This window comes from Notechis scutatus, chromosome 1 (genome assembly GCF_049901735.1).
Source record: "Notechis scutatus isolate UNSWTSFEM ecotype Mainland chromosome 1, rNotScu1.2, whole genome shotgun sequence".
In the NCBI taxonomy this organism is placed as follows: domain Eukaryota; kingdom Metazoa; phylum Chordata; class Lepidosauria; order Squamata; family Elapidae; genus Notechis; species Notechis scutatus.
Genome location: NC_142009.1, coordinates 111,671,980 through 111,686,545, shown reverse-complemented (window position 1 = coordinate 111,686,545; position 14,566 = coordinate 111,671,980). Strand labels below are relative to the sequence as shown.

General features: G+C 37.5%; 1 protein-coding gene across 2 annotated transcripts in view; it reads right to left on the bottom strand.

Annotated features, from left to right (window-relative positions):
• The window catches only part of GPR63 (G protein-coupled receptor 63), a 31,567-nt gene extending 22,725 nt beyond the window's left edge, over positions 1 to 8,842 (bottom strand). The window contains exon 1 of one of the 2 annotated variants that reach the window (XM_026666586.2): positions 8,182 to 8,842. The gene's annotated coding sequence lies outside the window, so the exon portion shown is untranslated. The remainder of the gene's footprint in view (positions 1 to 8,181) is intronic. The other variant, XM_087943143.1, reaches the window with a different exon arrangement.
• Positions 8,843 to 14,566: the final 5,724 nt, after the last annotated feature.

Here is a 14,566-nt window from a genome sequence, read left to right as displayed (position 1 = left end):
TCTACCCTATTCTTTTAAGTCTTATAAAATCTTAAGGTTAGTCCTTGTTCTTCCCTCTGAGCATATAGTTATTTGTCTCTGCTACATATTTAATACCATGCCTTCAATTCTTATCAGGATCATTTGAAATAGAAAATTGAATATGGTAAATTCATTTTACTGCTGCTATTTTTCGTAACCAGGAATTTTCACCATTTTAAAATATCTTCCATGGTATTTTTCCAAGTCTATGAATATTTTTTCTTAATTGCTCTTTAATGATTTGTATACACTCCCAGATACAGATAGTCCTCAACTTACAACATTCAAAGTCACGATGACACTAAAAAAAGTGACTTATGACTATTTTTCACACTTAGTCCGATGAGGCTTCCCCATTCAGATGCTTGGCAACTGATTCATACTTATGACAGTTGCAGTGTCCCAGGGTCATGTCATCACCTTTTCTGACCTTCTGACAAGCAACGTCAGTGGGGAAGCCACATTCACTTAACAACTGCATTACTAATTTGACAATTGCAATGATTCACTTAACTGCGGCAAGAAAAGTAGTAAAATGGGGCAAAACTCACTTTACAAATGTCTTACTTAGCAACAGAAATGTTGGGCTCAATTGTGGTTGTAAGTCGAGGACTATCTGTACTTAATTTGTTTAACAGGAATACTGAACTTGTTATATTCGTGAGTTAAATTCCACTGAAGTATTTGAGTCTTGCTATTATTAGTCCAATATTCCCACACAAAACTGTGTTGCTGTACGCATTCCATTATTGATTCTAAAGAAACCTTTGGATGAATAAGTGTTAGTTATATCATTAGTTTCTATTTTTTTATTTGTTTGTTTGATTCCTGACACTTTATTTTCTTGTCATAACTTTCTTGGGAAAGGCTATAATGCCAAGATAAATAAGGAAGGGGATATCTCCTTTGTTCAAATACATTTTTGTAAAAAGAAAAAGTCAATTGACTGTTATTTTTAGTTTCGTATTCTTTATAAATACTCAGGTAAGAAATTCAATCTTCAGTTCATCTTCCTCAGAATTGTGAATATAAAAGGCCACCCAAAATTTAAAAGTTTGTCTTTGAGATAGACAAGGGCAAGGAACAGTCACAGCAGGAATTCCAGTACTGTTTACTGTTGTAGGGTAGAATTTCAGAATCTTGAAGGCCTGTCACAATTTCTCTCTAATCCATCTTATTCCAAACAATCAAGGAATAGGAAGTTATTTGGGATTTCTCTGTCATGCTCTTAGGTCTAAATAATCTCTTCTCAAACTATTCCCATCATGAGTCACTCATTCCTTCCCCATTCCCAAGGCCAGGTCTACTTTCCTTCACAAAAGACTGTGTCCAGAAAAATCATTGTATTTTTCTTATTTATGTTATTAACAGCATTCAAAATATATTTGATATTATCCTTTGCATATTGGAAAGGTCAAGTAATGAATAAAATTCAGCAGTGCCTGATTAATCCTTTCTCATGGCAAGAAGCTTTCATTTCTTTGATTTACAAAAAATGAAACAATCCAACTTGCCCAGAGTATATAGAAGGATGCATCTTTAAGGTTGTATTGTTGACTGAGGGAGCTGGCGTCGCGATGATACGGCATGCGATCTTGGAGGTCTGAGATCACTGCCGATATCTTTGCTCCTGGATGGTTCAATCGGATCTAAACCGTCCTGAAGAGATGGTGAAAGTAAAGAGCGCATCCTGTCGATCCCAGGGATACCACAAAGTTCCTGGTAGATCCAGGAGAAGCTCTTTTTGCCAGCGGCAAAGAGGCAGCCATTAAAGCTGCTGAAGTTGGGACAGCTCCGAAACGAAAGAGAATGGAAAGAGAGAGTGTGCCGGTTTGGTGAGAACTTTTTCTTTATTTTAAGATTTGAAAGGACACCCTAAGGAAAAGAAAGAATCTGTAAAAGTTTTGACAGAAGTGACTAAGCAGCAATTTTAAACAGCAATGTCAAAGTAATATTTTCATTTTTTTTTCTCATTGGTGGATTTTTTACACACGATCTTATATTTTGAAACTGGACTGGTTTTTTCTCTTCTTTTATCTCTTCTTTTTCTCCTTTTTGATTTTATAATATTTTAGGCTAGAGACTCCCTTTTAGTTATTTTTGTGACCCTGCAGATGATTATGCAAGGAATTCAAAATATTCAAACAAGAACAGAGAATATTGAAAAGAGAACAGAGAATGTCGAACAAAGAACAGGGAAAACCGATGAAAAGGTGGAAAACATCCAACAAATGATGATGAAGTACGATGAGAGATTCCAAAAAATTGAAGAAGATAAACAAAGAGACAAGAAGGTTGGAGATATTGATAACAGATTAACTGTGGTTGAACAAGATAAAAGTGGTATGCTGAGATGAGAGATGGACAGATCAGAATTTTATCTTAGATTCCAAAACATAGAGGAAGAAAAGAGATAAAACCTAGCTGAGATAATGATAGAAATATTGGCTGAAGCTTTGGAAATAACTGAAGAGAAGATGATGGATGGAATAGATGAGGTCTATCGACTCTTCACAAGATATGCAATGAGAAATAGCTTACCAAGAGAAGTTCACATCAGATTTACAAAGAAAGCCATTAAAACGCAAATATTGCAAGTGGCAAGAGAGAAAACATTGAAATACAAAGACAAGGAGATTTTGGTCTTGAAACAAGTACCCAGAAGAGTGAGAGAGATGAGAAGAGAATACCGATTCCTGACCAAAATGCTACTTAAAAAGGGGGTGAATTATAGATGGCTAATTCCAGGAGGTTTAATGTTTACATGGCAAGAACAGAGATATAGAATTGACTCAATTGAGAAAGCTGAATCATTTTACACAGAATTTTTTAGAGGGAAAGAGGAAGAGGCAGAAAAAGAAATTTCACTAATTGAATTCCAAGAGGACTGGCCAAATGACGACTGAAAAAGAAGAAGGTGCAGTAGGTGGAAAGGAGGAAGCCAAAGAACAGCGTGAACCAAGATCTACGAGAGCTGCTAAACTTAACTACAAAATATAACCATGGAAGAGAAAAAATTGATTACAATTAATATAAATGGACTTAATTCAGCTGTTAAAAAGAAGGAAAACCTTCCATAAATTAGAGAAATTAAAAATTGATATAATTTGCCTACAAGAAGTACATATTAAAAAGCAATATGAACAATTGTTGATACAGCCAAAATTAGGGAAAATATTTACTTCTTTGACACAATGCAAGAAAAGAGGAGTGGTTTTATACATTAAAGATATTATCCCAGCGAAATTTATTTATACTGATGAAGGAAGAGTACTAATGGTGGAAATAATGGACAATAATACAAAAACACTTATTGCAATCTATGCCCCGAATGACAATCAAGAAGAATTTTATTAAAAATTACATATGAAAATAATTGAACTGGACTATGCTAATATAATTATGATGGGAGATTTTAATGGAATTGTAGACAATAAAACCAGGTAGATGGTTAGCATATAAATTGAGAAAGGAGAAAGGATCAAGGAAAATATTGCAATTAATAGACGACCAAGGCCAAGTTTGCTATGGTAGTAAAGAGAAGAAGGAAATCATACGAGACTATTATGGGAAACTATACACACAAGAGAATATTGATGAGGAAAGAGTTAAACAGTATTTACAGAATGCTAATCTACCCCAGATACTTAAAGAGATTGAAACAATGTTAGAAAGCAATATAACGATGATGGAGTTAACTGAAGCACTCAAGAAGCAAAATAATGGAAAGGCACCAGGCCCAGATGGACTTCTGGCAGAATTTTACAAAACATTACAAGAATTGTTGAACCTTCCATTGCTAGAAGTTATGAATGAAGTTATGTTAAAGAAGAGGATACCTAAATCATGGTCAGAAGCTTATATTACACTTATTCCAAAAGAGGAGGCCGATCCATTACAAATCAAGAACTATAGACCTATTTCCTTACTAAACGCAGATTATAAAATTTTTGCTTCAATATTGGCAGACTTAAAAAATACTTAAACAATTTATCCATCCTGATCAAAATGGATTTCTGCCAAAGAGACAAATTAAAGACAATATGAGACTAATCTTGGACACTTTGGAATACTACAAGGCATATCCTGAAAAACAAATGGCTTTCATATTTTTAGATGCACAGAAGGCATTTGATAATGTGAATTGGCGATTCATGTTATTACTGCTGGAATAGATGGGCTTTGCTAAAAAATTTATTCAAGCAATAGAAGCTATATATCATAAGCAAACGGCAAAGGTAATGATAGAGGGAGAACTGACAGACTATCGATATAAGAAAAGGAACAAGACAAGGGTACCCACTATCATCTCTGTTGTTTGTGTTAACCTTGGAAGTGCTAAATAGAAATATTAGAGATGAAAAGAACATAAAAGGGATGAAAATTAAAAAGGAAGAATTTAAATTGCAAGCATTTGCAGATGATCTGGTTTTCATTTTACAAGACCCACTAGAAACAGCATCAAAATTGATAGAAAAGATAGAGACATATGGAAAGGTGGCTAGCTTGAAAATAAATAAAGATAAGACAAAGATCTTGACAAAGAATATGTTATCAAGACAAAAGGAAGAACTGGCAGATCTATTGAAAATCCAGGTCACGAATAAGATCAAGTACTTGGGGATATATTTGACAGCAAGATGCAGTACACTAAAAGAGAATAATTATATCAAACTTAAGAAGCAGATAGCGCTAGATCTGGCGAAATGGGAAAATTTAGAACTGTCATTAATAGGGAGAATATCAACAATCAAGATGAATATATTACCCAGAATTTTATATTTGTTCCAAACAATTCCAATTAGGCTTGGAAAAGATTGCTTTGAAGATTTAAATAAAATTGTGTTGAAATATATATGGCAAGGTAAGAAAGAGAGAATAAAGTTAAAACTTTTGCAAGATGCTAGAATAAGAGGAGGATTTGGTTTGCCTAATTGGGAGTTGTACTACCAAGCTACAAATTTGATGTGGGTTAAGGAATGGATAACATTAAGAAATACTAAATTGTTGACATTAGAAGGACATGATCTGTTGTTGGGGTGGCATGCTTTTTTATGGTATAAAGGAACTAAAACACAGGGGTACTTTAGAAGACATTATATACGGGAGTCTCTGTGGTTAAACTGGGAGAAGACTAAAAGACAATGTTATTTGAAAATTCCAGTCTGGTTATCGACAATTGAAGCATTTTCTTATCCTATAATATACAAAAAGGAACAAACAGTTAGATATGGTGAAATATTGAATGAAAAGGGTGAACTCAAATCTATACAAAAACTAGAGGAACAAGGTATAAAGATGAATTGGTTTTCATATGTGCAAATACATTCAAGGTATGATAAAGATTCTAAAATAGAAGGTTTCTATGATAAATTGACTGATTTAGATAAGATTTTGACAGGTACTGATGAAAAGGTGATTAAAAAATTGTATGTATTAGAAACTAAATTAGAAGAAGAACAAGTTAAAGAAACTATGATTGCTTGGGGGAAGAATTTTGGATATGGGATTGATTTAGAGAAATGGCAAAAATTGTGGTCTCAAAATTATAAAATGGCAATGTCAACAGCATATAAAGAAAATTTGTATAAGATGTTTTACAGGTGGCATTTCCCCCGACAAGAATAGCAAGAATGTTCAAGAATAAATCCGAAAAATGTTGGAAATGTCATCAGACACCTGGCTCATATTACCATATGTGGTGGTCTTGTGCGGATGCTAAAAAATTATGTGAATTATTTTATATTTCCTAATCCGTTGAAGTCATCCATTCTTGTACCTTATTCCTCCACCAACTTCACCCATTAGTTAGATACTTTTAAGTGCATGTGTGATTCCGTCATGAACAAAAACTACTAATTTATTTAAACAATGAATATGGATGCTTTTAAAAAGCTAACATTTAGGATCCAATTTGTCACAGGTTCTGCCATCTGCTAGCTAAGAAAAGCTAGGCAGGCTGGATTGGCCAGTATCTCGCTGAGGAAAAGGAAATCTCAGGGTTGTAGACTAGACTGAAGAGTTTTTAAAAACCCAAGAAGAAAGCTATTGCTAACAAGAAAACTAAACAATTGTGTTTAGTATCTCACTCACTTCTCTAGAGCATCAAATTTGACAATCTTCTGCCATCCTCAATAAACATATCCAAGCTCATATTCTTTAAACTTTAAATATATTCTGATAAAACTAGCAAAAAATGTTCTACCCCAGAAACAGGTGTGGGACACACAGATATTTGTTTCCTCGCATAGCAGCCTAGAGGCGTGTTCTTAAATAAACAATCTCCTTCCTAAATGCCGCAGTGATCTGACTTCCAAACAAGTATGTATAGACACTGGCTAGCACTATAAACTTCCGGTCATGCATAATTCAGCTGAACTGTTTATTCAGAATAAAAAGAAAACAAGAAAATTGTGAAAAGGAACAATCAAGAGATGGTGAAAATTTGAATAAATTGCTTTATTCTTTCTTGCTGGCAAAATAACAGGCAGCCCTTTCTACTCTAGACTTTTGCCAATCTGACATTCCTCAGGTATAGCAATTATTCCCTGTATTACTGGAATGCTGTAAGGCAAGGACATCAAACTCGCGTCACAGCATCGTCATGTGATGTATCACAAGGTTTTTTTTCCCTTCGCTAAACCAGGTGTGGGCGTGACCAGTGCGTGAGTCATCCCGTGGGCCGCGAATTTGACAGTCCTGCGTGTAAGGGATCATATAAATCAGTGTTTCTCAACCTTGGCCACTTGAAGATGTGTGAACTTCAACTCCCAGAATTCCCCAGCCAGGAATGCTGATTGAGGAATTCTGGGAATTGAAGTCTGCACACCTACAAGTGACTGAGGTTGAGAAACTGTGGTGTGAATAATAAGCAAACGCATCTTGAAAACATCAAGCTAGGAAAGGCTATATGAAGCTGAGATTCTGGATGATTTTTCTTTTTCTGTATGAATGCCATTAGGAAAGTAGCATATTTTGTTGTTCAGATTGTGTAGCTACAATTCTTAATAGTAAGGTAGATGCCAACAAGGAGGAAAGGATTAATGAAACAATTGTTGGCTCTGGTTGCATCCCTATACTTCTACCAAGACTTCTGGAATATAGGATTCTTGAAAGAAATTAAGATACAAATTTTTAAAACTTTTAGAATGTGATTAAGCCAGCTATTATTTCCAGAGACAGAGCAGATTTCTGTATAGTCAGCACAACTCCTTGAAATTTGAAAGGCTTTTTTTAAAAAAAACTAGTCAAGCATTTTTTACCAGAACACATTAATACTATTTCATTCCTCAATTCTCAGTTATATGTTTACAACACCAGCACAGTATAGGCACAGAAATAATAAACACTTTTTTAAACCAGATATTAGTGGTATTTTCTACTTAAATACCTTTTAACAACATTGGCTTTTTAGAAAAAGCACAGGTGCATGCATGAATGCACACACGCACACTTTATTCATTACTTATGATAACCAAACGATCACTGGAGATGAATTAATTACAGGCGGGGTAGGTTCCCCCATAGCCATAGCTTAGTTGTGGAAGCCAACCTGGGACATATCAAACAACAGCATTTAAACTTCACACAGGTATAGGCACAGGTAGGTAGTCCTTGGCAGACCGAAGGATGCCAAGAGCTTGGAGCCTCACCCAAACCTCGCCGTTTCGAAATCTGGTTGGGAATTTAGGAATCCGGACAACAGCGCTGCCCGCTTTTAAAGCAACTCGGCGTAGGCATCGTAATCACACGATCGCCTAACATCGCATTCTGTATCTGATCCAGCCCTTTCTTTTTCATTACCTTTTTCGAAATCACCAGACGGCTTCAAATCTCAACTTTCCTTGGGTCTCTCTGTGTATGTGGGTGTCTTATAGCTCTTTGAGTCTTAAGGAGTAAGTAATCTACACTGCCCCCCTCAAAAGCCAGCAGGTGACCTGAACTCAGGGGAAAAGTATACCGAAGTGCCCACAGCGAAGTCGGTGTGTCCCCCTCTCAATCCCCTGCCCAGAGTCAGCTCTTGCTGGACACCCCCTCCCCCCCGCGTCTTCCCATAGCTCCTCTTGCTCGCTTGCTTGTCCTGCCGCTCCTGCCTAGAGACCCACCGCGCCTTTTCCTTTTTCCCCTTCAGCCCGGCCCCGCCCGAGGTTTAAACCTCACCAAACTGAAGGCGCCGCAGCCCAAAGGAGGTCGGACCCGAGGCGGGTTTTCTCCTCGAACTTTCCTGACGTCGGGAGGCAGGAGCGGCGGCGGCAGCAGGTAGCTCTCTTGTGTCCCGAACTGGAGAGAACAAAAGCTTCCAAGCCGGGGGGGGAAAGAGGGGACGAGCAAGGCAGCGAGGGTGGACCATTGCCTGCAAGCTGGAGGGTCTCCCCGGCTGCAGCGCAAGCCCGCCTTTGCCACCCCTTTCCTCAGCGCAGCCTCCCCGCTTCGGAGCCGACGGAAACAATCGCCCCGCGGCAAGGGGGAAGGCGAAGGAACCCGTCTGCCCGCCACAGCCTCCTCCTGCCCGCTTCAACCTCGTCGTTTCGCTAGCCCCAACTCGCCGTCGCCAGCTTTCGGGGCGGAGTCCGAGGCCGAAAGAGGTGGAGACTCCGGGCTCCGGCCCCCAACGGTGCGCGCCAGCCAAGGCGAGCGCTCTCCCAGGGCGCACCTTCCGGAGGGCCTCGGGGTAGAGGCGCCGGCAGAGCTACGGAAGGAAGGGTCTTTGGGAAGGGAGGGGGCGGGTGGTTGGGTGCGGGATTCCCGCTTGTGGAGGCCCAGTCTGCGTTCCCAGTACTCCGCGCCTCCGTACCCGGTGGCGAGGAATGTGGGTGAGAGCAACCCGGGCTCGTGCGTGCGCAACAGAATGGGAAGCGGGGGCGTTGCAGCTGTCGCCGCCGCCGCCGCCTTCAGCCCTCTGGAAAGAGAAAAAATGCAGCTGGCTTGGCCCAGCGTCTTATTTGAGCCGAGAGAGCAACCTTGCTCCTCTTTGGAGGTGGGTGACTCTCGCCCGCAAAACGGATTATCTGTTTCGGAAGTTGGAAGAGCGGGGAAAAAAAGGGGGGTGGAGTGGAGGAGTTAGGATCACACCAGTCAAGCTTCTGTGTGCAAGATCGACGGCGAGGGGGAGGGCTGAGAAGCCACAAGAGAACACCACGGGTACACACAGGTGTAACAGGTGTAACGCGTGAAGATTCCGGCTCCCTTTTTTTTTTCCTCGTGTGAATAGGTGGGGGTGGGGGGGACTTGTACGTGCCGGTACTTCTCTGAAGGACTGGAAAGACTTGGAATTATGAAAAAGGGCCTGTGGTCCCTAAGTGCAGAAGCTCTTCGGATCAGATAGGAAAAGATGTGATGGGGGATGGCCGCACTTTCGATCTGGTTTTAGGCCAGTCCTGCCACTGTCTTTCTCACTGGAGCATGGAAGAGCTGCCGTTGCACAGAGATACAGAATTATGTGTGTCGAAATAAAAAGTTTATTGATAGCTGTTAGAAGTGTGTGTGTTTTTAAAAATGATTAAAATGGCTAATCTGAAGGGGAGGAGGGAGGGAAGGAACGAATAACGAACGAACAGAAGAGCAACTAACTAGAAACAGTGGCATCATATCAACTTTTTTCAGGGACAGTGAACCTATATTCAAACTAGTACCAAAGCAAATATAGCTGTTGAACACTGAATTTACAGCGTAAGAAACTACCTTGTTTGAATGTGCAGAGTTTTGCAACAAGAATAATGTGAATGCCTGGAATGTGGAAATTTCAGACAATATTGTGAGTCACCCACAGTCATGTTGCACAGAAGGGGCAGCTACTTAAATATGATAAATAAGTAGTTTCATATTTCTGGGATCCCAAAAAATGGCCTAATTGGAAACCACCTATTTGTTCAAGTTTGTATGCATGCATACAGTTCTGTGTGAGAGAAGAGGAGGAAGGAGGGAGAGTTATAATTTGGGACTTCAAAAGAATCTCCCAAATCTCCCCATACTTTCAACTACTTGAATGTACTTAGTTAAGTATGAAGATTTATAGAAGCACTCAGCTCCATTGTGTATTATAATGTAGGAGACCACCCTGAACTCTTTCAGAAGAAGGATACTTAATGCTCTCAATCAAAAGGATTGTGCAGATAGTCAGATTTCCCCCTCAGTATTTTTTTATGGCAAGAAGACAAAAGAAATAGAAAACATAAGGGAGTGTGTTGAATTCCACGAATAGTATAGAATGCTTGCTCCCAAAACATTAGATATCTTCTAATGTTTCAATGGTAGAGCAGAAGATCCCATTCAATTCCTTTCACTTTAAAAAGCAAATTATAGATGTACAAAAACATCTTCCTATCTGTAAACCTTAGGACATGAGACTTGTCAAAGTGGACAAATGGTATAAACAGATGGTATAATTTTCTAATTAGATGATGGAAAATGCCTTAGTTACAAAGGGATAGTCTGGAAGTTGATACAACAGCCCCCTGAAATCAGGAGGATCCAGAATTTTCATTCAAGGCATAAATGGTCAATCTCAGTTAATCCTATTTAAAAACACATTATGTGAAATCCTGGCCTGAGGAAGGTGAAAGGAAATGGAAGAGAATTGGCAGCAGTAAGATGGATGGATTTGGCCAGATTAGGTATACATCCTTATAGAGAATATCAAAGTGACTGCTAAGAGTCCACACCAATTTAATGATATATAATCAGTCAGTTCTGCATGTTAAGGGTATCTAACATCAAATAAAGATAAGAGAAAACAAATAACCAAATCCAATCCTGTGACATGCAGAATGGGTAGAAGTAGCAGAAATCAGTCCTGAAGACTTTTTCCCCAATAAATTTTGACATATAGGCATATGTGTGTCCATATTTATAGGTCTGCAAATACACATTAATCTGAAAACATACTTGGGCAGGGCTTGTTAAATCAGTTGAATTAACACTACAACTTCAAATGAGTCATATATAAAACAAGACATCCTTTCGCAAGATTGATTGTTCACTTGGATATAAAGACACACCACTCTTTTATACATAGATTATCACTTACAAACATTTTTCTCCCTCTCAGAAGAAGGCAGCATAAAAATGGGATATTAGAATAGCTTGCTGCACTGGGAAGAAAGAAGAACACAAAATAGGATGAATATAAGGCAAATAACTGGGAGAAAATAGAAGCTTTGTGCTGTACCCAGCCAAAGTTAAAAAAAAAAAAAAAAAAGCTGGTGAGATAGCATCCAAGATGGATTCCACCAATCAAGCAAGAAAGGAATAATAAAGCAGAAGGAGGGATAGACAGACAAACAGACATTTTAATAATTTGCTACTGGTGCATGGGTAAGTAGCAGTTTTAGAAGTGTAGTGTAAATTCAGCCAATTTGAAGTTAAAATGTTACAGTTTTATATTTGAATTTTATATTGATATTTGTAAATGATAATTACATTCTTATATTTTTTGTTTATATATTTGTATGGCCACCCAATTCAAGCTGCATGACTTTGGGTGGGAAAAATGTTTTATTTGTTTTGAATTATACATTGAAATAGACTATTATGACTATCCATACAAGATATGGATCTATTTTGTAAATTGTGGTTATTTAAACATGTTCTTATAGTTGATCTTATGCAAAATATTGATTAAAATGCTAGGATGAATCCAGGCAGGTGGCAATCCATTGAAATTCAGCTTAAATTGACAATATACTAAATATCACTAAATCTAGCATAATCAACTTGTTAAATTCCTGTTTGGGTATATTCCATATATCCATATATTATCCATATATTAAAAGTATGCAAATTATTATAGTCAGTGCAAGGTAAATTGGCTTTTTTCTTTTATTGTATGTATAACATTCTATACAAACAACTGCATATAACAAACTTTATTCCACTTAGTCCTGATATTAATTCTAACCCATCCTACCAAAAAGAAAGAAAAAAATTAAGCCTGGATCCAGTTGATTTTTTTTTCAAACTGTTCAAAGTATCAATTCCAAATAGAATTCCTACATTAGGTGCAATCTCTTGCCAAATATTGTGCATTCCTTTTAGATTTATGATAATTATAAAATCACTATTTATAATTATACAATCACTTTAATAACCAATTGCTGTGGAATTCATATATTTAGTGCAGTGGCCCCCAACCTTTTGGGAGCAAAGGACTGGTTCAGTGACAAATGGTTTTTCCGGGAGGGGGTGTGGTTTCGTCCGTTGCCTGCATCCCATGCATGCATGGATGGGGCTTCCCCTGCTTGTGAAGTCCAGTTCTTGGCAGGCCACGGACTGACGCCAGGCTACGGACTGGGGGTTGGAGGTCCCTGATTTAGTGAGTTATATCAGTTAGATGTTTTACTCTAATTTGTGTGTCAACTGTTGATTTTTAATCTCACTGAATTTGCAAAATTCACTGATAATGTTCAGGCAAACCCTCAACAATTTTTTTTTTTAAATCCAATACTGTTTTACAAATACATAAAAAAAATATCCTAAATTGTCAAAAGGAGCCAAGGCCAGGAAAAACAATAATTTGAGACAGAAGTTGAGAACAATCACCCATACACCTCCTCATCTTGATTGTCTTTGTGATGCAAGTGTTGCACTTTGTATGCTGTGGTAGAGAAGGTATATTTCTTACAAATTTGGATTGAGTTATTCATAGTAATCTATTGTCCCTTATAAATAATGCAGAGTCATAGAGCAATTGGTACACAGGTTTTGCTTGAATTACTTTAGAGCCAAAGACATGTAATTGACCTCCATTTTGTTTTTGTTTTTTTATAAAAGGGCAGTTATATATTCTGAATGTGTCATTCGCAATCTTAGGAGAAAAGAAAAAAAAATCTTAAATATTTAATGGATTTAACTTGCTGTTATGTTCACATCACCAAGCCATTTACATTCTGTATTTTTGGAAGTTATGTATTTACTTCAGTGAGGTTTAACAACGAGCGTTCAATAAAGTTGAAATATGTGGAAAGGATTTGAATTGGGGAAAGGGAAGTTTAGTTTTCTTAGTAAAAAATTTTCTAATGAAACAATGAGGCATTACACTACTTCCATTGAAAACTATGTGCCATCTGATTGCTCTAAATGTTCAGTGATTGCTTTAGATAAACATTGCATTTTATAATTACACATTGCTTTAGATAAACACACTTTATTTTGTCAAGAGGCACTCTTAAAGAAGCATTAAATGTTTCCCAAAACTTATTTCCAGTACTGACATGGAGATATCAATATTATGCACTTAAATCTACAGCCCAACACCAGCAGAAAAGGGGTACAAATATGAGGAAATAATCTAGGAATAAAGAGAGTTCTTATAAAGTTTTTAAATGTCTGCTCAAGGTCCTTGTTTATTTCTACTGGGAGATGTTTAAATACACACTTTGCTCTCATTTTGAAATTACTTAGCCATTTAAATGTATTTGTTTTATACCTGCCTTCTTGCACAGACTTACAATGGATATTACTCAAATATCAGTAACTTATTAGACTGAGAAAGCTATGTTTATGAAGAATATGTCTGTGAAGAAGTACTGGTGGTATTGCCAATCATTGCTACTGGTACAATCTTACCAAAATATTAACTTGATTTCTAGATAAAGTAAAATCTGACACTCTAACAAAGAAATCAAAAGTTACCGTATTCTCAACATCACTATAGTTTTGCAGTATAGATGAACATACCCTTTCCCACCCATGACTACTTGTCAATATTTTTACAACCGTATCTTGTACCACATTGCTCTGCCTAGATCAAATTTATTTGTATTTCGGCTTTCCCTTCTCCTGAACTGTATACATTTCATAAAATTGACAAAGTAACCAGCCTTCCTAAGCAACAACAGAAATGGGCAACCTGTTTCCCTCCAGATGCTTTGGATGATAGGTCCCATCAGACCCAATCAATATGGCCATGGTGAGACTACGGTGCAGTTGCAACTCAGAACATTTTCTGGGAATTAGATCACGTATCCTTTACTAAAATAAGATGTTATTACACTAAGTGATAGTAGGGCATCAGACAAGATAGGAAGAGCTTTCCTTTCAATAGTAGGAGGTACCAACAGATCTTTACCACTAACTACCAATAGCGATTGACATCATGCAATTATATAAATAAAGCCAAGTATGACAGAGAGGTTTTGAATGAAATTTAGAAAGGTGCCTCACCTATTTTTTTATTGTTATTCCTATTATTGCTTAAAAGCAATGTATTGATAAATAGTTTCATGGACGCAATGAACATGAATTTTGGGCAAATATTGGGAGATTGGAGAATAGGGGAGCCTGTTGTGCTATATAGTCCATGGGATCAGGAAGAGTTGGACACAGCGACTGAACAACTCGAAAACAGCAAGACATTTTTGCCAAATATTAAAACATTCCACTAAAGAATATTTTATGGGAAAAAGAAATCTTTTAATTGTACCTTACAACATTGTACTTTACAACATTACAGCACTGTAATGTTATAAGCTATTTCCAAAGTATTGAAGTAAGGAAAGTATTCTTACTATGGCTCTCTCTTCCATCTTGAAGGGGAAGTTCCAATCAG